The 17,910-nt window shown below is 41.9% G+C and overlaps 1 protein-coding gene across 7 annotated transcripts in view; it reads right to left on the minus strand.

Annotated features, from left to right (window-relative positions):
* Positions 1-17,910, minus strand: part of UNC5D (unc-5 netrin receptor D) — a 647,952-nt gene that overhangs the window by 375,412 nt on the left and 254,630 nt on the right. The window contains exon 1 of one of the 7 annotated variants that reach the window (XM_053578674.1): positions 14,774-15,129. The exons of the other annotated variants lie outside the window; for them this stretch is intronic. The gene's annotated coding sequence lies outside the window, so the exon portion shown is untranslated. Of the gene's footprint in view, positions 1-14,773; positions 15,130-17,910 lie in introns of those variants that run through there. 7 annotated transcript variants of the gene reach the window in all.

A 17,910-nucleotide genomic window follows, 5' to 3' on the forward strand; every position in this document is an offset into this window, starting at 1 on the left:
CACAAGGCCTCCCTCTGCAGCTCCTTTTTGACCCTGGGTACATGCAGGCTGCTTCCAGCATTCCTGAGCTCTCTTCATGGTGCACCTGTTTTCATCCAAACAGAAGGATCCTGTTATTTAAGATCGGCTTTTCTTAATGGCACAAGAGAGAGAGCTTTCCACGCCAGCCTTGTTCTCTTGTTTTCCTTTAGATGCTATTAATTAAAGGTTCCATGTTGGAGGAAAAGGGACTGAATCCCATGGCAAGCAGGTCAGCGCTGACGGCCTCAGGAAATGACAGCACGATTCCAGCACTAGTCAGGGTGAGCCCCCAGCAGCAAGCGACCAACGGGGTCAAGAATCACCATTAGCAGTGCCCTCTGTGGAGCACGTCCTAGAGGTCATTTGTGCTGAATCACAAAACTCAGGTGCTGGGCTCATTACAAGGTAGGGAAAGGTACCGAGAGGCATTGCTGAGCCAGAAAGCACAGTCTGTCCAGGAGCGAAGTGAGTTTCCTCCTCTGTACAATGAGGGGGTTGCCCTGGGCCATCTCCCAAGTCCCACTTTCACATTCTGTTCTGCTACTACGCCTGCAAAGCAGGCAGGGACTCTCTCCAGGAACCCCGCAAGGACTGACTCCCAGTCTCCCACAGAGCTGACTGACCAACAAGGCTCCATGAGGTCTTGGTCTTCAGAGGATGCTTCACGCTTTATGGTGAATTCAGGAGATCATCAGAAAAACTGCTTGCTGATCTTTTGTGAAATTCTTGAGTCCTTTGGGATGGGGGAGCAATCCCAAGAAAACTGTTCTATTTTAAAAAGCTCTTTCAAAAATAATCATTATTGTCCCTTACTGTGTGAATATTGGGCTAAACCATTGGTAAGTAATAGTAAACAAGATCCCATCAATGTCCTCACATGGATTCTTCCTTATGGGACTCAGAGGACAGCCATCCTGGAAACACAGAACAAGCAGAGCAAGGCCCTCAGTCAGCTCCTCTCAGAGCACTATTCCAATCCTCTAACTCACTCACATCGGATCAGGCTCCGTACCCTTGCCTCCAAACCAAAAGGATGGACATATTCCAGACAGCTTGAATGAACTGTAACAAAATGAACCATGTGGTTCCATGACCATGAAATTTGGTAAGTTATCAATACCTATCAGAACTACAGAGGCATATTCAAACTTGCAACCTGGGGAATATAAATCCCATGATAGGAACCCACGACAGCTACAGACAGGCAGACCCAGGCCTTTCCCACCCCGATGAGAGGGAGGTGAAGGATGCCAAAGGCTGCGTCTTCAAACCAGGAGAGCCTCCAGTCTGACCCCTGAAGAAAGCTTTGCAACATCATCACACACACACACTCCTTAGAATCAGGAAATGTCAATTAATTTTTAATTGTTTTAATGTTAAGTGACATAAAAAGAAAAGGAGAAGAATTAAGTTATCTATTACATACCAGCCATTTTATAGGTCATCTGATTTAATTTTTGAATCAGCCCTAATTAATGGGAGGGATTATTATCCCGTCAACTGAGAAGGAAAATTAGACCCAGTCACCATCAACAGAAACCCGTTCAAGGACATATATTAATAAATTTCTGAGTCAAGACTCAAAACCTTCAGTAAATGCGCTGAAAGTAACATACAGAGAGGTGCACTAAGCATTATAGCTGCTAAGAAAGTGAGGAGGAAGATGCACGTTTGTAGGTGTAATCTTGCAACTCTCCAAACGTGTTCAAATGCCCCTTCCACAAAGCATGCCTCCTACAGTCATGTTCTAATGAGCCACAGAACCCCACTAAGGAGTGAAGCACGAAGGCCCAGATCCCTCTGCAACACAGCCAGGCACTACTGGATTGAACAACTTCTGACTTTTCACAAATTTTCTCACAGATGTGGACAATTATATCAACGACTTTTCCCATGGCCCACCAGTCAGGTGGGTCCTACCTCACCTAACACATTTGGACTTTTAGACAAAATGAATAATATTCTTCTGGAAGAGCATGACCTCTCACTTTCACGGTGCTTTAAGGACACGGTACAAATGTCAGATAGAAGTGAAGATCTGCAAATACACGCTGAACTGCTAAAGCATCAACATATAGGAGCTAACTATATCCAAAGTTACTATCCAAATTATTAGGGCTCATTTTGTCTTTAAGAAGTAGGTCTCAAAGGGTACTCTCTTAACCTGTAGCATCGGGGTCACCTAAAGATGCAAATTGTTGGCTCAACCCTGGCCTACAGAGTCCAAAATTCTCCCCTGCTGATTTTGATAAACATTCAAATTTGAAGACCACTGGCGTAAAGAGAACAATCATGTAACAACGCAGATTGTTATTAAGAGGGAAAAACTAGAAACCCTACTGAATAATAATGTTATGTGATGCTCTAACGAAACTCCTTCCAGGGAATCAGGAATATCACTGACTTAGAATGTTATGTGATGTTCTAACAAAACTCCTTCTAGGGAATCAGAAATATGTTTGCCCATTTTGATAAATGAATTTTTTTTCTTAAAATAAAAGCATCTGAATTAAGCAGGCCAATTAGGTCTCAGTTAACTTCTAGGAAGTACAATCTCCATATCCTGCTTGTTCTGTGTATTTGTTTCACAATGCACTTTTTAATATGTTAGAATATTCCATGTCTGGTTTAAAAGTGTTATTTTATGGAAGAAAATTATAATAAGGAAGGTAAAACATTTAATACTGTATAAAGTCTGATCACTTTATATCTAAAAGCAGCATTATATAAGCAGATAGATGATAGGATGATATACAGCATAAGGCCTTCTATCAATATAGTAATTTTTAATACATTCAATTTAAGGTCTCTACGGACTCTAAAATTTTACCTCTACTAGACTATCAACTACATAAGTATGAGAAGAAAGCCTTAATCATGAGGATACTCAATAAATGTTTATTAGATAAAAGAAAAAATACATAGCAAGGGGTAATTTTCATTTGAGATTCAGGTTTATAAGTGATTTCTAGAGAATTCTGCCCAAGTCAGAAAAGGGAAGTTACTAAATAAGAACAATTCCTTGACAGTGTCGGCCAGATAGGAAAATTTTTCCTCTATTTTCAGGTTCTGTGAATGAGGTCTAGGAATAAAATTAACAAAAATTAATAGGAGAAAGGCATGAAAATTTTATTGATGTTTTAATTTTTCATATAAATAGGAGTTTCACCGAATAGGAAAGAAAGCCCAAATGAGTGGTTAGGTTTGAGAACTTATATACCATTTTAATAAAGGGCAATAAATTTTGAAGTAGGTAGACAAAAGAGGCTTAGGCTTCAGAAACAGAAAAGTATGGAAACATGTGGAAATGGAAAACAAAAATTGTGTTAATAATGCTTGTTTATAAAGACTCTTCTCAGTGCCTTCTTTCTGTGTCTGGTGATAAGGGCTGTCCTCCTCCTGCTGATATGAAGGGGAAGGAGGGCAGTTTCACAAAGGAAGATTTATTCTGTTTTTAAGCAGCTACATAGAGGGTAGAGAGCTCTTCCTGTGTTGTTTTTTCTCAGTTCCTTTAGTTCAACATAATCCTCATGCCAAAGTGGCACCTTTGGGGACAGCATATTCCAATCCCCTTCACAATACCTTCTGAATCTCTGAGTGAGGTGAAGTGAATGTGCTCTGTTCTGGTGTGTTGGGGGTGTGCAAGAGAGGTTCAAGAATCGCTACTGCAACAGTCATGGCCAAGAATTATCTTCTCTGCTCCACTCCTCTTCTATGTAACATGAAGGCAAGAGAGGGCGAGTCTGTCAGGTTGGCAGGTCACATGGGAGATCAAAAATCCAGGACTCCAAGGTCAAACTCTGGCATGCAGTTAAATGTGCTGTGCAGGTAAACAGAAACCAGTCCTATATTAATATTTTTTCTTTTATACCTTCATCGATTTTTCTGAGTCTATATTTTTCTCCCATTAGGAGAAGTGGAGGAAAAATAAAAAGGAAAGAAAATGATGGCTCAGAAAAAACAAAACCAGCCCCTTCTACTGAGTGTGGGCAGCAGGTTAATTTTACACTACAGCTAAAGGAAGATGAGGAATGTCCTGGTAGGCAGGAGAGTGGGTGGGTGGCAGATGTCTTACTCTGCCTTTTAGAAACACACATTTGAAAGTAGAGACCTGAATATGCTACCCCCAAGAGACACAAAGCAGCAAAGAGGCCTATGAGAGGAGGAAGAACTAGGCCAAACAGCAATTAGGAGGAGAAATTAACTGAGAAAATGCCAAAGGACTTGATCCTCTCTGTTCCCTGCTCCCTTGATACAATTTAAAACTAAATGTTAAAGAAACAAAATCATTCTTTTATTTGGTTTGCTCCTGTCTTACCTGCTATTAAGACTGTGCTCAAGGTGGCCCCAGTATGTGCTTCAAATTATAATCCTGTAGCCTGGCGTGACCCAGGGCTGCCAGAAGTTTGAGCTTTTGTCAGCAATGCCATGGACCTCTGAGTTATCAGTGCCGTGGACCTCCTTTGTAGCGCCCCCATTTCTCAAGGCCCTGAAACTACATGGGCTTCATAGATCTTAACTCTCCATCTTGATGTGGTATGTGCACAGATGGGCACCTTGGTCATGACTAAAAAAGCACTCTGAAATTCTGCGATGATATTTCACTATTCTTGGTGCTAGAAAATGCTATTGGAGACAGGAACAGAAATTCACATATGAAATGTAAATTCATCTTATGCCATTCATTTGAGGTCAGTAATTAAATAGATTTCTTCATTTTCCAACAAAGATATCAGGCATTAAAAAAAAAGAGGCTGTGGGGATTGCACTGACTTTGCAGAACGGTAAGAGCCAGAGCCTGCAGGATGGATGCATTAGTTAATTTTCCACTATCACACACTAAACAGCTTTTTTGGACTCTAGACATCAATTTGTTCCAACACCAAAGGCTCCCGTAGTAAAAAGATATGAAAATATTCAAAGTAAACTAATGCCCCGAAAGCACTTGGACTGGAATACTAATGCCTCCATCTGAAGAGGCCATAAGTCTGTTATCTTTCCATTAGAAATCTTTCACATCAGTCCACTTGGACAATAAATACCTGTGGCTCACGGAACGCTAGTCAGCAATACCCATTTACTTTCCCATGTAATGCCCTTCTTTCTCTGCATGTCTTGGGCAAATTCATCAGCAACACTGTTTTTATACTCTCGTCATAAGGAATTCATGGAAAGCTACCTCCTATGTCATTTTACCTAACTTTGGGTAACTAGCAAAGCATCAAGTGTGATTAGGCACTTGATAAAGTTTGTTAACTATAAATGTTATAATTTTCTTTTCTTTCCATACATAGATAGAAACTCAAATTCTACGCAATTCAGAAAAAACGTATAAGTTCTTCTGTGATTCACAATACTACTTCACATACTAATTCATCAAATATTTATCAAGTGGTTATCACTCTCCAGGCACTGAGAACTGGGTCAGAACTGCCTGACCCAGGGAGAACTCCCCATCCTGGGCGAGGTAATGCATGTAATTCTTCACTTAAATGAGCTAAACTACTGCTCAGTGTCCATGAGAGGGAATGAGGGAAGGGGGGTTCACAGGAAGTGTTAGGGGCTTCACAAAAGTCACATCCACTTTACGTTTGCCTCTAAACAGAGAGAAGCTTTCCCATCAAAGGAATGTCAGCTTGGTTCTCCCAAGATCACACATGTAGAAAACATGGACTTGGAGGAGAGAACTGAATGACCAGAAAAATCGAAGGCACCAAGCCGTAAGGTGATGGAGAATTCAGCAATAGACACAAACAAAACCATCTATACCCAGTAACTGTAGGAAGCAGCACCGTGGCAGGGCTTGGACCCTTTGGGGCATACAGAGAAGAGTATAGAAGAACCAAAGATATGTACACAGGATGCTGGGGAGTGTAAGAGATTAAAACTGCAAAGTGTCCTCTAAGGCTAGAGTCTTAGTTTGAGCACCGACTTTCTGCGTGATCTTAGGCAATATTTTTAACCTCTCTGGGCCTGTTTCTTCATTTATAAAACTGAGATAACAGTGCCCACACACTGGACCACCGTACAGACTGCAAGTCTCAATACATGTAAAAAGCTTATAATCATGACCACTGCACAGTACTTTATAAGGATTTAGTAATAAACGAACTATTTAGTCATCTTCTCACACTTCCTAAAAGGTTATCACTACGGATGTGCCTCAGTTTATGATTGGGTGACATGCTGATAAACCCATCCTAGATTGAAAACATCATAAGCTGAAAATGCATTTGATACACCTAGACCCCATTGATCATCATAGCTTAGCTGAGCCTAAGTGTGCTCAGAACACTTACCTCAGCCTACAGCCAAAATCATCCAGCAAAAAGTCTATTTTATAATCAAGTGCTGAATATCACTTTATTTATATAAAGTGTAATGTAGTTTATTCACCACTGTAAAGAAAGTGATAAGAATGGTTTATGGACAGTTCAAGCACAGTTTCTGCTGAACAGGCAGTGAAGTTGAAAAATCCTCCATTGAACCAGTATAAGTTGGAGGCCCATTTGTAGTTTCTCAAAGAAAACAGATTATTTTGAGAAACTACTATAGTTTTGTTTGTAAGTGTGTTTTATAAACAACATGAAGCTCCCTCTAGGAATGCGGATGATAACAGCACCTGTGTCATAAGGTACATGCCAATTATTATTTTATTATTAGATATATTCAAAACAAATTCAAAAGTATTTTGGCTTCCTAAAGTTGTAAGCTAAAATAATCAATCTTAATATTATCATACATAGTTATCAATAATACGGATGCCCAGAGTAAGAAAACCCACAGAAGCTCGTGGTTGTCTCTCTTTCTGAGGACTGGCCTCTGTACTGGGAGAAGACAGCACCGACTTATTCTGAGCGAGCCCCAAGAGAAGTGAGTCACAGTCCCGAGGAGTGACGAAGAAGGCAGGCGGTGAGTCATTCATGTGGGCGCTGGTGCGCATTCCCTCAGTCTGGACGAATCCAGCACTTACAGATAAGACAACTCACTACACGCAAATTCCATTTGTACTTTCTGGCCCCAATTTAGGAGGGGTACCACGCCTTGTATAATATAAGCCTACCAAAAAAGCCTAAATAGTTCCAAAGTAATACAAAGCAATATCCAGACGAGTGAAAGGAAAGAGATCAGTATGGGTCCAAACGGCAGGAGAAGGCTTTGGAATTTAAGGAAGATGATTCGAAATGGATCAGGGAAGTACACGAATGCCGAGCACAGTTGCAAAAGGGTGGGCCTTGACGAACGGATCAACACGGGGTGGGGGGCGGGCAGGAGGCCCCAGACCAGACCGTGACTGAGGCGTAGCAGTAAATGTTACGATGCAAGAGGCTCCTGATGGGACTGAGATACGATACTCAGAATACACAGCTGCCTGGTGCAAACAGCAAAACCCAAAAAAACAGCTACCAGAGAGGGCAGGCAAACACTGGGGTACACAAAGCAAGCAAGAATGATGATGACGTGATACCGTAAAGGGAGCAGAACACGCAAGAGAAATCCCAGCTCCCAAGCACAAAGAACATAAGCTCCACAAGAGTAGGCACCACATTTGTTTATTGTTTTGACAAACTAGGGGTCAATAGATATTTGTTTAATGAATGAACCCCAATGTGATATGGAGGAATCTGGATTCCTGGAGGAGGGCAGGCCAGCAGGTGGAAGGGGAGCTCGAGACTCAAGAAGTTCCTCATGAATGAGCCAAGAGAGGGACAATGGGCAGGGGTTCAACGGCAGAAAAGAGGAGGCCCGGACTGTGCTGGGGCAGTTTTAGTGGGGAAGGACAAAGCAGGGCCGGAGAGATGGGGCTTAGTAGAACAACGGTGTGCAGTTTCACTCAGCAGACACCAACCTGGGAAGAAGAGAGCCCTGCGTTGTCACACACTGTACACCGACACTACGGGGAGCGGGGACCGTAGAACACGGGCAGCCACATGGCTCTCAGTGGCCGCAGCTTAATGCTCACACTTAGCTGAGACAATGGCAATGATAGTAACGGTGAGGAAAGTCACCTGCCCCCAAACCCAGCATCTCTGTGTGAAGACACAGATTCATGCCTGTGAGAGCGTAAACCCCAAAGCAGCAAGTGGGCGACGGTTCCCTCCCTCACCTCCAAGAAACATTCACAGGCAACTGAGGTTCTGTTAGGGAAGGAGCAATTCCTGAGAGATGTATCACCACAGTCACTGTCTTACGGAAGATGGGGTGAGCTTGGGGAACGTACTGGGTTGCCTCCATGAGGCGACGCTTAAAGAACCCAATGGCACAAAGACCCCATCCGTCTCAGAAATGGCAAAGTTAGGGATTGAGTCAAGAATAGAAACCTTCGCTAAAGAGATCACATTTCTGAGATTCAGAGACATCTAATGAGACTCGTTCACGCGCACATTCATGTAACAAATATTTACTGAACCATATGCAGGTACTTTGCTAGTCTCTTTTTAAAAATTAAAAGGAATGAAAGAATTAGGTGATTAATGACATTGGCTTCATATAACTACTAGGTATTTTTCTTTTTAGTTTTTTAAAATTATCCAATGTAAAAAAGAAAAAAACCCAATGAATTCTACAGAACAGTGATTTTCAACCAGTGTGCGTGAGAGGATCGTAGGTGTGATCCTAAGAAAATTTGTTTTACTTCCCCTAAGAAAAATTTTAAAGATCATTAATAAAATTATTTTCAAAAGAAGTTTAAAGAAAAAATATATATCTTAAAATATATATTTTAAAAAATATATATGTATATTATATATGTACGAAAAACTTTTTTTTATCTCTTTGTCGATGGACATAATTTAAATGTGCTGCGAAGTTTAACTATAGGTTCAAGTGTGCCATGAGATAAAAAAAAGTTGAAAAACACTGCTCTAGAGGCCAAAGAATTCAATATAAACATCAAATTCATAAACTATAAGAATTAAAGTGAGTTATCTGATCTTCAGCTGCAGATTCCCTATAGTGTAGAGACAATATACAAATTACATATTAAAATTTCAAAACTTAAGGTCTTTAAAAAAAACACAAAACTCTGAGCGGTGCCTGTGGCTTGGTGGGTAGGGCGCCAGCCCCATATATCGAGGGTGGTGGGTTCAAGCCCGGATCTGGCCAAACTGCAACAAAAAAATAGCTGAATGTTGTGGTGGGCACCTGTAGTCTCAGCTACTCAGGAGGCTGGGGCAAGAGAATTGCCTAAGCCCAACAGTTTGAGGTTGCTGTGAGCTGTGATGCTACAGCACTCTACTGAAGGCAACAAAGTGAGACTCTGTCTCTACAAAAAATAAAAATAAATAAACTCCACATACAAATAACAACTTTTGCATAATGGAAATGCAGGGAGTCATTTAAAGTACTATTTTTAATTTGTCAATGGCTGGAAAAATGCTTACAAAATATGAAGTAAATACAAGCAAATCATAAATTGCAACCAACATAATTATTGCCACTTTTTACACTTTTATGGATTTTTCCAAATTTTCTAAACAAACTCTAGATTACTAGAAAATAAACACTGTAGATATATAAAACACTATTTTTATAAAAATAAAGGTAAAAAGAAATGAAAGATAAATCAGTGAAAAAAATGTAGGAGAAGGAAGTGAATGGTTCTCAAACGTGAGTAACCATAGTCACCTGTATGGTTTGCTGCTGGATTGTCCCCCATCCTCTTGCCCCCAGTTTCTGATTCAGTAGGTTTGCAGGTGATGCTAAAGTTTGTTATTGGTGGGGGGGGGGGGTCGAGCTTTGTTTAGTTATTTTTTAGAAATGCAGATGAGCTCTTTCTCCCAGGCCCCCGTGCAGTGGAGCAATCACAGCTGACTACAGCCTCAAACTGCTGAGCTCAAGCCATCCTTCCGCCTTAGCCTCCCAAGTAACTGGGATTACAGGCACAGACCACTATGCCTGGCTTACTTTAGATTTTATAGAGACGGGGGTCAGTGTGTGGCCTACCCTGGTCTCGAACTCCTGATCTCAAGGGCCTCTCACCTTGACCTCCCAAAGCTGTGGGATCACAGGTGTAACCCCGTGAGTCTGGCTGGGAATCACACTTTAAACCACCAGGTAATAGACAGGATCATGGACTTAAGTCAGATTATCTGGGTTAAACTACAACTCTGACACTTACATTAAGTGTGTAAATTAGTTAATCTCTGAGCTTTAGTTTCTGTAAAATGAAAGCAGTAACAGCAGAGGATAGTATCTACCCCTTAGGACTGCTACTGATTTAAATGCACAAACACAAAGGGCCCGGAAAAGCACTTATTACATAGTAAATTCTGTATGTAGTATTTTAGGAAGAATGAAAATTTAGCAGGGTTCATATTTTCCTAAAGATGGAAAAAAGGAGTTTCATGATTCCTACCACATTTTGAAACTTGGTCATAGTTGTTGGTTTGTTAACGCCTTTTGCAATTCTTTAGCAATTACTTGCATAAAGTCTTCCAGAACCCTCAAAAGAATTTGGTGCTCACTGGAGGACAGGAAGGTGGTGGCGTGGAAGAGGTACCGAGGCTGGCAGAGGAGACAGTAGAGGGCTGTGCTCCACAGCCAGCAGAAGTGGTGCAGGAGGGCAAACAGGAGCTTATCTTGAAATAGTAAAATTCGACCTCAGGACAAAAAATGCTATGATCCACATCTCGAGTGATGCTCTAATTTGTCATCCAAAAATGAGAATTTTAAAGATGAACAGAGAGAGGTGGTATTAATAACTACAGTGGGTCAAATGGCATAACTCGCACTGTCCCATCGCAGCTATCCCTTTTCAATATCAAAATTACTAAGTAAAAATGCCTGTGCTCTTCCTGGTCAATACCAATAATTCTTACAAGGTATGTACCATTACTACGGGGCCGCAGATTTCTGACAGTCTCAAGGGGAAGTGTAGCTGAAAGAACGGCAACCTTTGAGTCAAAGGGTCCCCAGTCTAGGACAGATGACAGACCAGGCCAGAAATTCCATCCTGTATCCACATACTCTCTAATTTTCACTGCCACTGATCTTCCCAATCCTAGGGATTACTTAATACAACAGTTTCTCTTTTTTTGTTTGATTTCAGAAGATGAATGAATTTGAGAAAAGAGTATGTGTATGTGTGTGTGTGGCTGTGTGTGCACAGGCGTGTGATCACAGACACATGTGCACATCTCAGACAGACACATGTCTCACTTGAAAGGAAAAAAGAAAATCAATCAGGTCCTTCCATAAACACCAAAAAAAAAAAAAAAAAAAATCTGCAACAGACTGATTACTTTCCAGGGGGTAAACGTTCTCTAAATGCTTAGAGTAATTTTAGATTGAATGTGCTTCCAAACTGAAATTAGCCAAGTCCCCCAAAGAGCTTATCACTCAGTTCAGTAGGACGAGCAACAGAATGTTCAAAGGGTACGAAACCATGTATTGTAATACATCCACACTTCAGGAGGGCAGAACAGAGAAAAGAGAAATCGATGTTTCTTCCAGCGAGGACTGCAAATTCAGTCACTCTCTGTCTGCAAGATGAACACCCAGAGATGTGTGAAGAAAGGGCTCCTCAAATGCCTTCAAACATCAGACAAGAAATATGACCAAATCGAATTGTTCTATTATGCCATTCCAAATAATCTATTTTTCGTCAAAAATATATATTTAATGAATGAGTGAGGAAAATACATGCAACAATAAATGTCATCAATTCCCACATTAGCAGTGAAGACATTGACCTTTTCTTATGTTTCTCTTCTAAGAAGATTTGCATTAGAGTGTTGCAGGAAGACGAGGCCTGGTGGAGACACCCAAACACCGAGTTTAAAGAGGAAAGGCTGTATGCCAGCCAGCGGAGCCATACAAGGCAAGAGTCCAAAAAGTCTTCTCCTTTCTACCCCCACTCAAAAACTTCCAGCCTGTGGGTAACTTTCTCATTGATCAGCTTGACTGAAGCTGCAGAGGCAGACTCTGGCTTTTACACTAGTGGAAGTGTAGTGTTAGTTTCCAGGTCCCAGGAAGTTAAGTTTCTACCAATTCCTGAGAGCTGCGTCACCCTGGGGTGGGCCTTGCAGGTGTGTCCTTGGGGTCTACTTGAGAAGACCGCTGTTCCCTTAGACCTTTTTCCAGCTACCCTCTTTCAATAGAATACAGTTCCTGATTATACTCTTGGTACAAAAGATGATCAGCTACTTCTGTGCAATGAATCATGTTCTGATATATTTACACGTAGAGCTATATATACAAATCTAATTCTATATTACATCCCAGGCATCTACTTTATCATGACAATCAGACCACAAGGAAATAAGTAAGGAAATTGTCAACAGAAAAGCCAAACTCTGCAAAATAATTTAAAGAGGTTTACCCTGAGCCAAGTGTGAGGACCATGGCCCGGAGCCACACCCAAAGAGTCCTGAGCCAGTGGACTGTGGCTGATTTACAGTTTACTTTTATACCCTTCACGGAGACAGGAATTACATGCAAAATCATAAATCGATACACACAAGCATACACTGATTTGGCTCAGAAAGGCAGGACATCTTGGGAGATGGAGCCACATAAGGCATAGATGGTTTTAGGAATTCTTTAGAAGACAAGACAATTGGCTACAAGAGTTAACCTTTGTCAGAAAGACGACCAGGAGTCAGTGGAAAGGAATGCCTGAGTCAGGATAAGGGTCTGAGCCCTCTGGGAGGACAAGACAGGACGAGACCTCCCTGAAGATAAGGAAGTCTATTAGTTGGGATAAGCCACCACCAGCCACATACCCTGACTCAGATGATTTGTTATGTAAATTAAGGAGCTGTGGTTAATGAGTTAGGAAGGACAGCTCTAAGAAAAGAAGGGAGGGGGCATGATGAGGCCGTCTGACCTCCCTTCTCTTGGCCAACAACTCAGTTTTAGGGTTCCCCCTTGGGCAAAAGGCAGTCGCCATCAGTCAGCTGGTGGGGATGAGCTTATGATTTTATTTTGGTTCACAGTTCTTTTAAAAAACTGTTCTCATACTTGGCTCAGTGCCCATAGCTCAGTGAGTAAGGCGCTGGCCACATACAATGAGGCTGCCGGGTTTGAGCCTGGACTGGGCCTGCTAAACAACAATGACAACTGCAATCAAAATATAGCCAGTCACTGTGGTGGGCACCTGTAGTCCAGCTACTCGGGAGGCTGAGGCAAGATAATTGCTTAAGCCCAAGAGTCTGAGGTTGCTGTGAGCTGTGAGCCACAGAGACAAAGTAAGAGTCTGTTCCAAAAAAAAAAAAAAAAAAAAGGTCTCATACTTTTAACCACATTTTTAAAAAATAGAATTATTTACAGCAGGAAGCTATTATTATTACCAGCAGGCAAAGATTTGAAGAAGACACAATGCAATGCCTCCTTGCAGACCAGAACTAAGTATTCACCAGCTTCCCATGAGCATCCGCAATCTATCTTTTGAAAGTCCCCACAGAAACAAACCCACCGACATCCTCACACCAAGCAGCACCAGGTAACGTCAGCTCGGCGTCGGGCTGTGCACCCATCTTCCTGCGCTGTTGCCCTTCTCTCCAGCCTGAGTTCCCCCGTTTCGGTGGCTGGTTCCCCCCACAGCCAGCAGCGAGTTCATGACTCCTGCGGAATCGTCTCCATGTTCTTCCCCGAGACACGGTACCTCGTTGCCATCCAGAGCAAATCCACTCCCTGACATACAAGTCTCTCTGTGCCCCCAAGACAGCACATATTTTTCAGGTGTTCTCTGAATAACCTTCTTGGTAAAAAGGATTGAATACACTGTTTTTGGTGAAAAAGAGTACTCTTTTACCTTCTTAAAAAGGAATACATTGTTCTTAGTAAAAAAAGGAAACAGGACTACTTGCGTTTTAGCATCCAGATAGAATGAATGCAGGGTGGACGGTATACTATACAGAGCAGGTACAGATAAGTAACTATGGAGTCTCAAGCTAGAGGGTCCATTCCCTCTCCCGATTACTAGTTGTAAACTTCAGGGGCAAGTACTTCACCTCCCCCTGAGCCTAATTAATGGTCCTCATCTATAAAATGGTATTTTGATTCACACCAAATATAGTCACCAACCCTGAATTGGGTTTGCTCTCCTACAATCTAAAGGTTAAACTAGCTACAACAAAACACTTCAGCTATCTTTGTCTCCTGATCAGTGACAGAGGTCTTAACTAATTAACAAAGCAGATTTTCGAAATGGATTTTCACCGGTGGATTATGTCATATTCAAATTCCCTAGATTTAATTAGAAATGTTATTCATACTACTATGTATATATCACTTTTGCATAAAGAAGATATACAAAAGCTACATCTTTCAAATAAGACTTCAACTTTGGTTTTTAAAGAGACTTGAACCCAGCCAGAATTTCAGATTTTGGTTACTAATGACAATTATGAAATTAAGTAACTCTTGTCTCCAGAACAACTGCCGTATGTGCGATCTTACACACCAGTTGCAGACAGAACCCTTAGAGAACAAACCACTGGGTGTAACTGTTTACCTAGCATGGTGTACGACTAATCTCATACTTTCAATAAATATTTGTATCTGTTGCAAGATTTGGTCCAAAACATACACAAGGTTATGAAGGGCAAAAAAGACCCCTCACCCACCTGCCAATAACTGCAGGTCTTGCCAATTAAAAAACAGAAGGTACCACCAAAAAAAGTAATGATCACAAATAGCCAAATTTAGAGAAATCAATTCACAACAGGAGGAAAAATAAAAAGAAAATGACTTTATATATTACAAGGATATACAGGGTTTTGTGAGGACAACATGTGCTGTCACATACCTGGGTCATGGAGAGTACTAACAATTTAGTTCACAATGGGTGAATCAAACAGGCCCTGGCTGAACTTGACGGGCAGCCCCATCTGAACTTCTACTTCTTGCTACTCACGATCCATCCTCATTAGATGAATGGTGACCAGACGACGGATTCCACTGCATTCTCCTCTGTTCCTCCGAAGTGAGATAAAGTATAGACTCTTCAGGTTCTTCTCATTCACCTGCTCCTGTCTCATCATGGCCCCGATGGACACCCTATCTCTGTCCCTCTGAAATCAAGGAGCTGCCACCTTAGGGACTATCTATGAAAGCCAGGGATCCACGCCTAACACACTCAGCTCCCAGTAACATCCCGACCTACTTCTGCTCTAGGATATCCCAAAGTTGAAACTTGAAGGCACCACCAGGAGGAGTGGGGGAGAGGAAAGACTGAAGTACGGGAAGCAGTCAGGGAGAAGAAAGACGGAAGTACGGGAGGGAGCCGGGGGAGAGGAAAGACGGAAGTACGGGAGGGAGCCGGGGGAGAGGAAAGACGGAAGTACGGGAGGGAGCCGTGGGAGAGGAAAGACTGAAGTACGGGAAGGAGTGGGGTAGAGGAAAGACTGAAGTACAGCAGTCACCACCCCTTCCACAGAGACTCTGGGCAGGGTGCAGTGAGTGCCTGAGACTGTGGATAGTACCAAACCCTACGTTATTTTATTTTATCATACACACCTATGTTAAAGCTTAATTTATGAATTAGTCATGGTAAGAGGGTAAGATGAAACTAGAATAATTATAATGATATACGATAATAAGTTATGTGAGTACCGTCTCTCTTTCTCACAATCACATTGCACTACACTCACCTGCAGTTGACTGCACTTGAGCATTGGTAACTGGACCAGTGAAGGTGAAATCATGGATAATCAGGGCTCTCAACTCTACATTGTGTTCTGAGTTCCTCAACTTTCTGGCTACATTTCAAGCTATAATAGTGAAGAGCAAATACAACAACCCTTACGTGCACCTTTACAGAATTTTACATTTAGGTATATTGGTACCAGATAATCAAATGCCCATGACCAAAAGTCACACCAACAAGAAGGGCACAGCCCCCAAGAAGGGCAATCTTCCACCAGCCCAGGGTTTAGAAAACATTTAAAATGCTGACTCTGACTAAACATTTCTCAAGGGAGTAGATAAAATCTGGTCCCTACCCTACATCTCAGAACATATATAGTCTTATCATGGGGATAAGATCACTGTATCACAGATAAATAAATATACAAGAAAACAAATCCAGAAAAATACCAGGAAGACACATTTAACACTCAATGAATGTAGACAAATTAACTTGTGGCAAATGTTCTACATGGCAGTTGTGTAAGAAGTCAAAAATTAACAAGAGCACTGAACACTGCATTGCACTTCACCTGCATTAAGACATATTCCTGGTGTATAATGAAGGGCAAGAGTAACCAAGGACAGCTTTGAAAAGAGGGGGATGTAAAAAGCTTGTCCTAAATTGGGCACGGTGCTGGTTTAACCAACGGACCAAATGCATCAGCAAAGCATCAGGAGAGAGGCACTGGGCTATTCGTCTGGCTGGATAGAAGCTCAAGGAATCAAAGAACCCACAACAGAAAACACAGAAAAATGTAAATCATGTTTAAAGTTTTTTCCCCATAAAGCAGGCTTCATGAAAAGCTGACCAGGGTGGTTGAATTCTCTGAAAGATACGGGCTGAGCTTGTGAAGGAATGCGCTCGCAACAGAGATTGGTATTCCCGTGATGTGCTCCAAGGATACGCCGGGGACTTCAAAAGGAAACCGTCAGCACACACGCAGCACACACACGGGATCTCAGATAAGCCCAGACGGAGATAATTAGTTTCTTACCTATGAAGACACATTTCTGTGCAGCCAAAGGATGGAGTTAGTTAAAGCCCCGAGAGACGCAGCACTACCACACAGCAACAATACAGGTCACTAGAGTGAGAGCTGAACTTGTGGACAAGTCTGATTAGAAAACACCGAGGATTAGAGAGAAGGAACAAAGGACTGAATCTGAAAGTACTTGCTGGTGACCTTCATCTCTCTGTGTCAGTGATTTACAACCAGGGTGCCGTGGCACCCCAGCGTGCTGTGGGATCTTAGGTGTGCTGTGAAAAATTTAAAGATCGTTAATTATTTTCAAAAGTTCAAAGCACAGTAAGTATGTTCTTTTTTTCACTTTTTTCCCAATATATGTGTGCCATGGAAGCTTAACTATAGGTTTAAGTGTACCGTGAAATAAAAAAAAAACAAACATTAAAAACCACTGTTCTATACATTGCCATTGGACATTCCTTCTTACAACTAAAAGTTGTCTCCCTACCTCCTTTCATTTACCTTTCAAGGTGAATGATACCATCCTGAGAAATTCTGGGATACTTTGGTTCAGTCAGGAATTTAGTAAAGGTAGACAGACAGGCATTCAAATGTCCTAGGGGAAGATCCTTCTGTATTTAGAAAATGACGCTCGCCCTGGAAATGACAGGGAACTCAGCTCTGCTGCAGCTGACTGGCGCCTCTGACAGGCAGAGAACCGCAGCCAGGGGAATTAAGACTGCTTGCCCACCGCCTCACCAGTCTTCTGCTGGAACAAGACTTCATTAGGACACAAAGCGTTTGAAAACAGGCACTGGTTCATAAACTTGCCCACGTAGTTCAAGAGTGGCAGGAAATGCTGACAGGCCTCCATCATTTGCGTTCGCGTCCCTGCTGCCCACTGAAAGGCAGGCCGCAGACTCCAATGGGGGAGAACATGCATCTCGAGAAAAACTGTTAGTTGAAAATTTCTCAGGCAAATTTAGGTTTCCTGCAAATTAGGAAGAGGCCCCAGCATGTTATTTTCTTAACAGTGGCAGACACTGGATCAGCCTGCAGGGTGCAGACAGTGTGCTGGAATTCAGAGGTGATCACTCTTTACCCAGAGCCTCCAGAAGCACCAGGTACTTTTTAAGGACCTTTCAAATCTTCAAGGCAATCTGTGAGGTACATATTATTATCTGCGTTGTACGATCTACAAAAGAAGGCCTCTGATAGTCTAAATAATTTGCCCAAGGTCACTCAGCTTGGCAAAAATCAATATTTGGACCAAAACTGTCTACTTTATTAA

Source organism: Nycticebus coucang, chromosome 24 (genome assembly GCF_027406575.1).
Source record: "Nycticebus coucang isolate mNycCou1 chromosome 24, mNycCou1.pri, whole genome shotgun sequence".
Taxonomy (NCBI): Eukaryota; Metazoa; Chordata; class Mammalia; order Primates; family Lorisidae; genus Nycticebus; species Nycticebus coucang.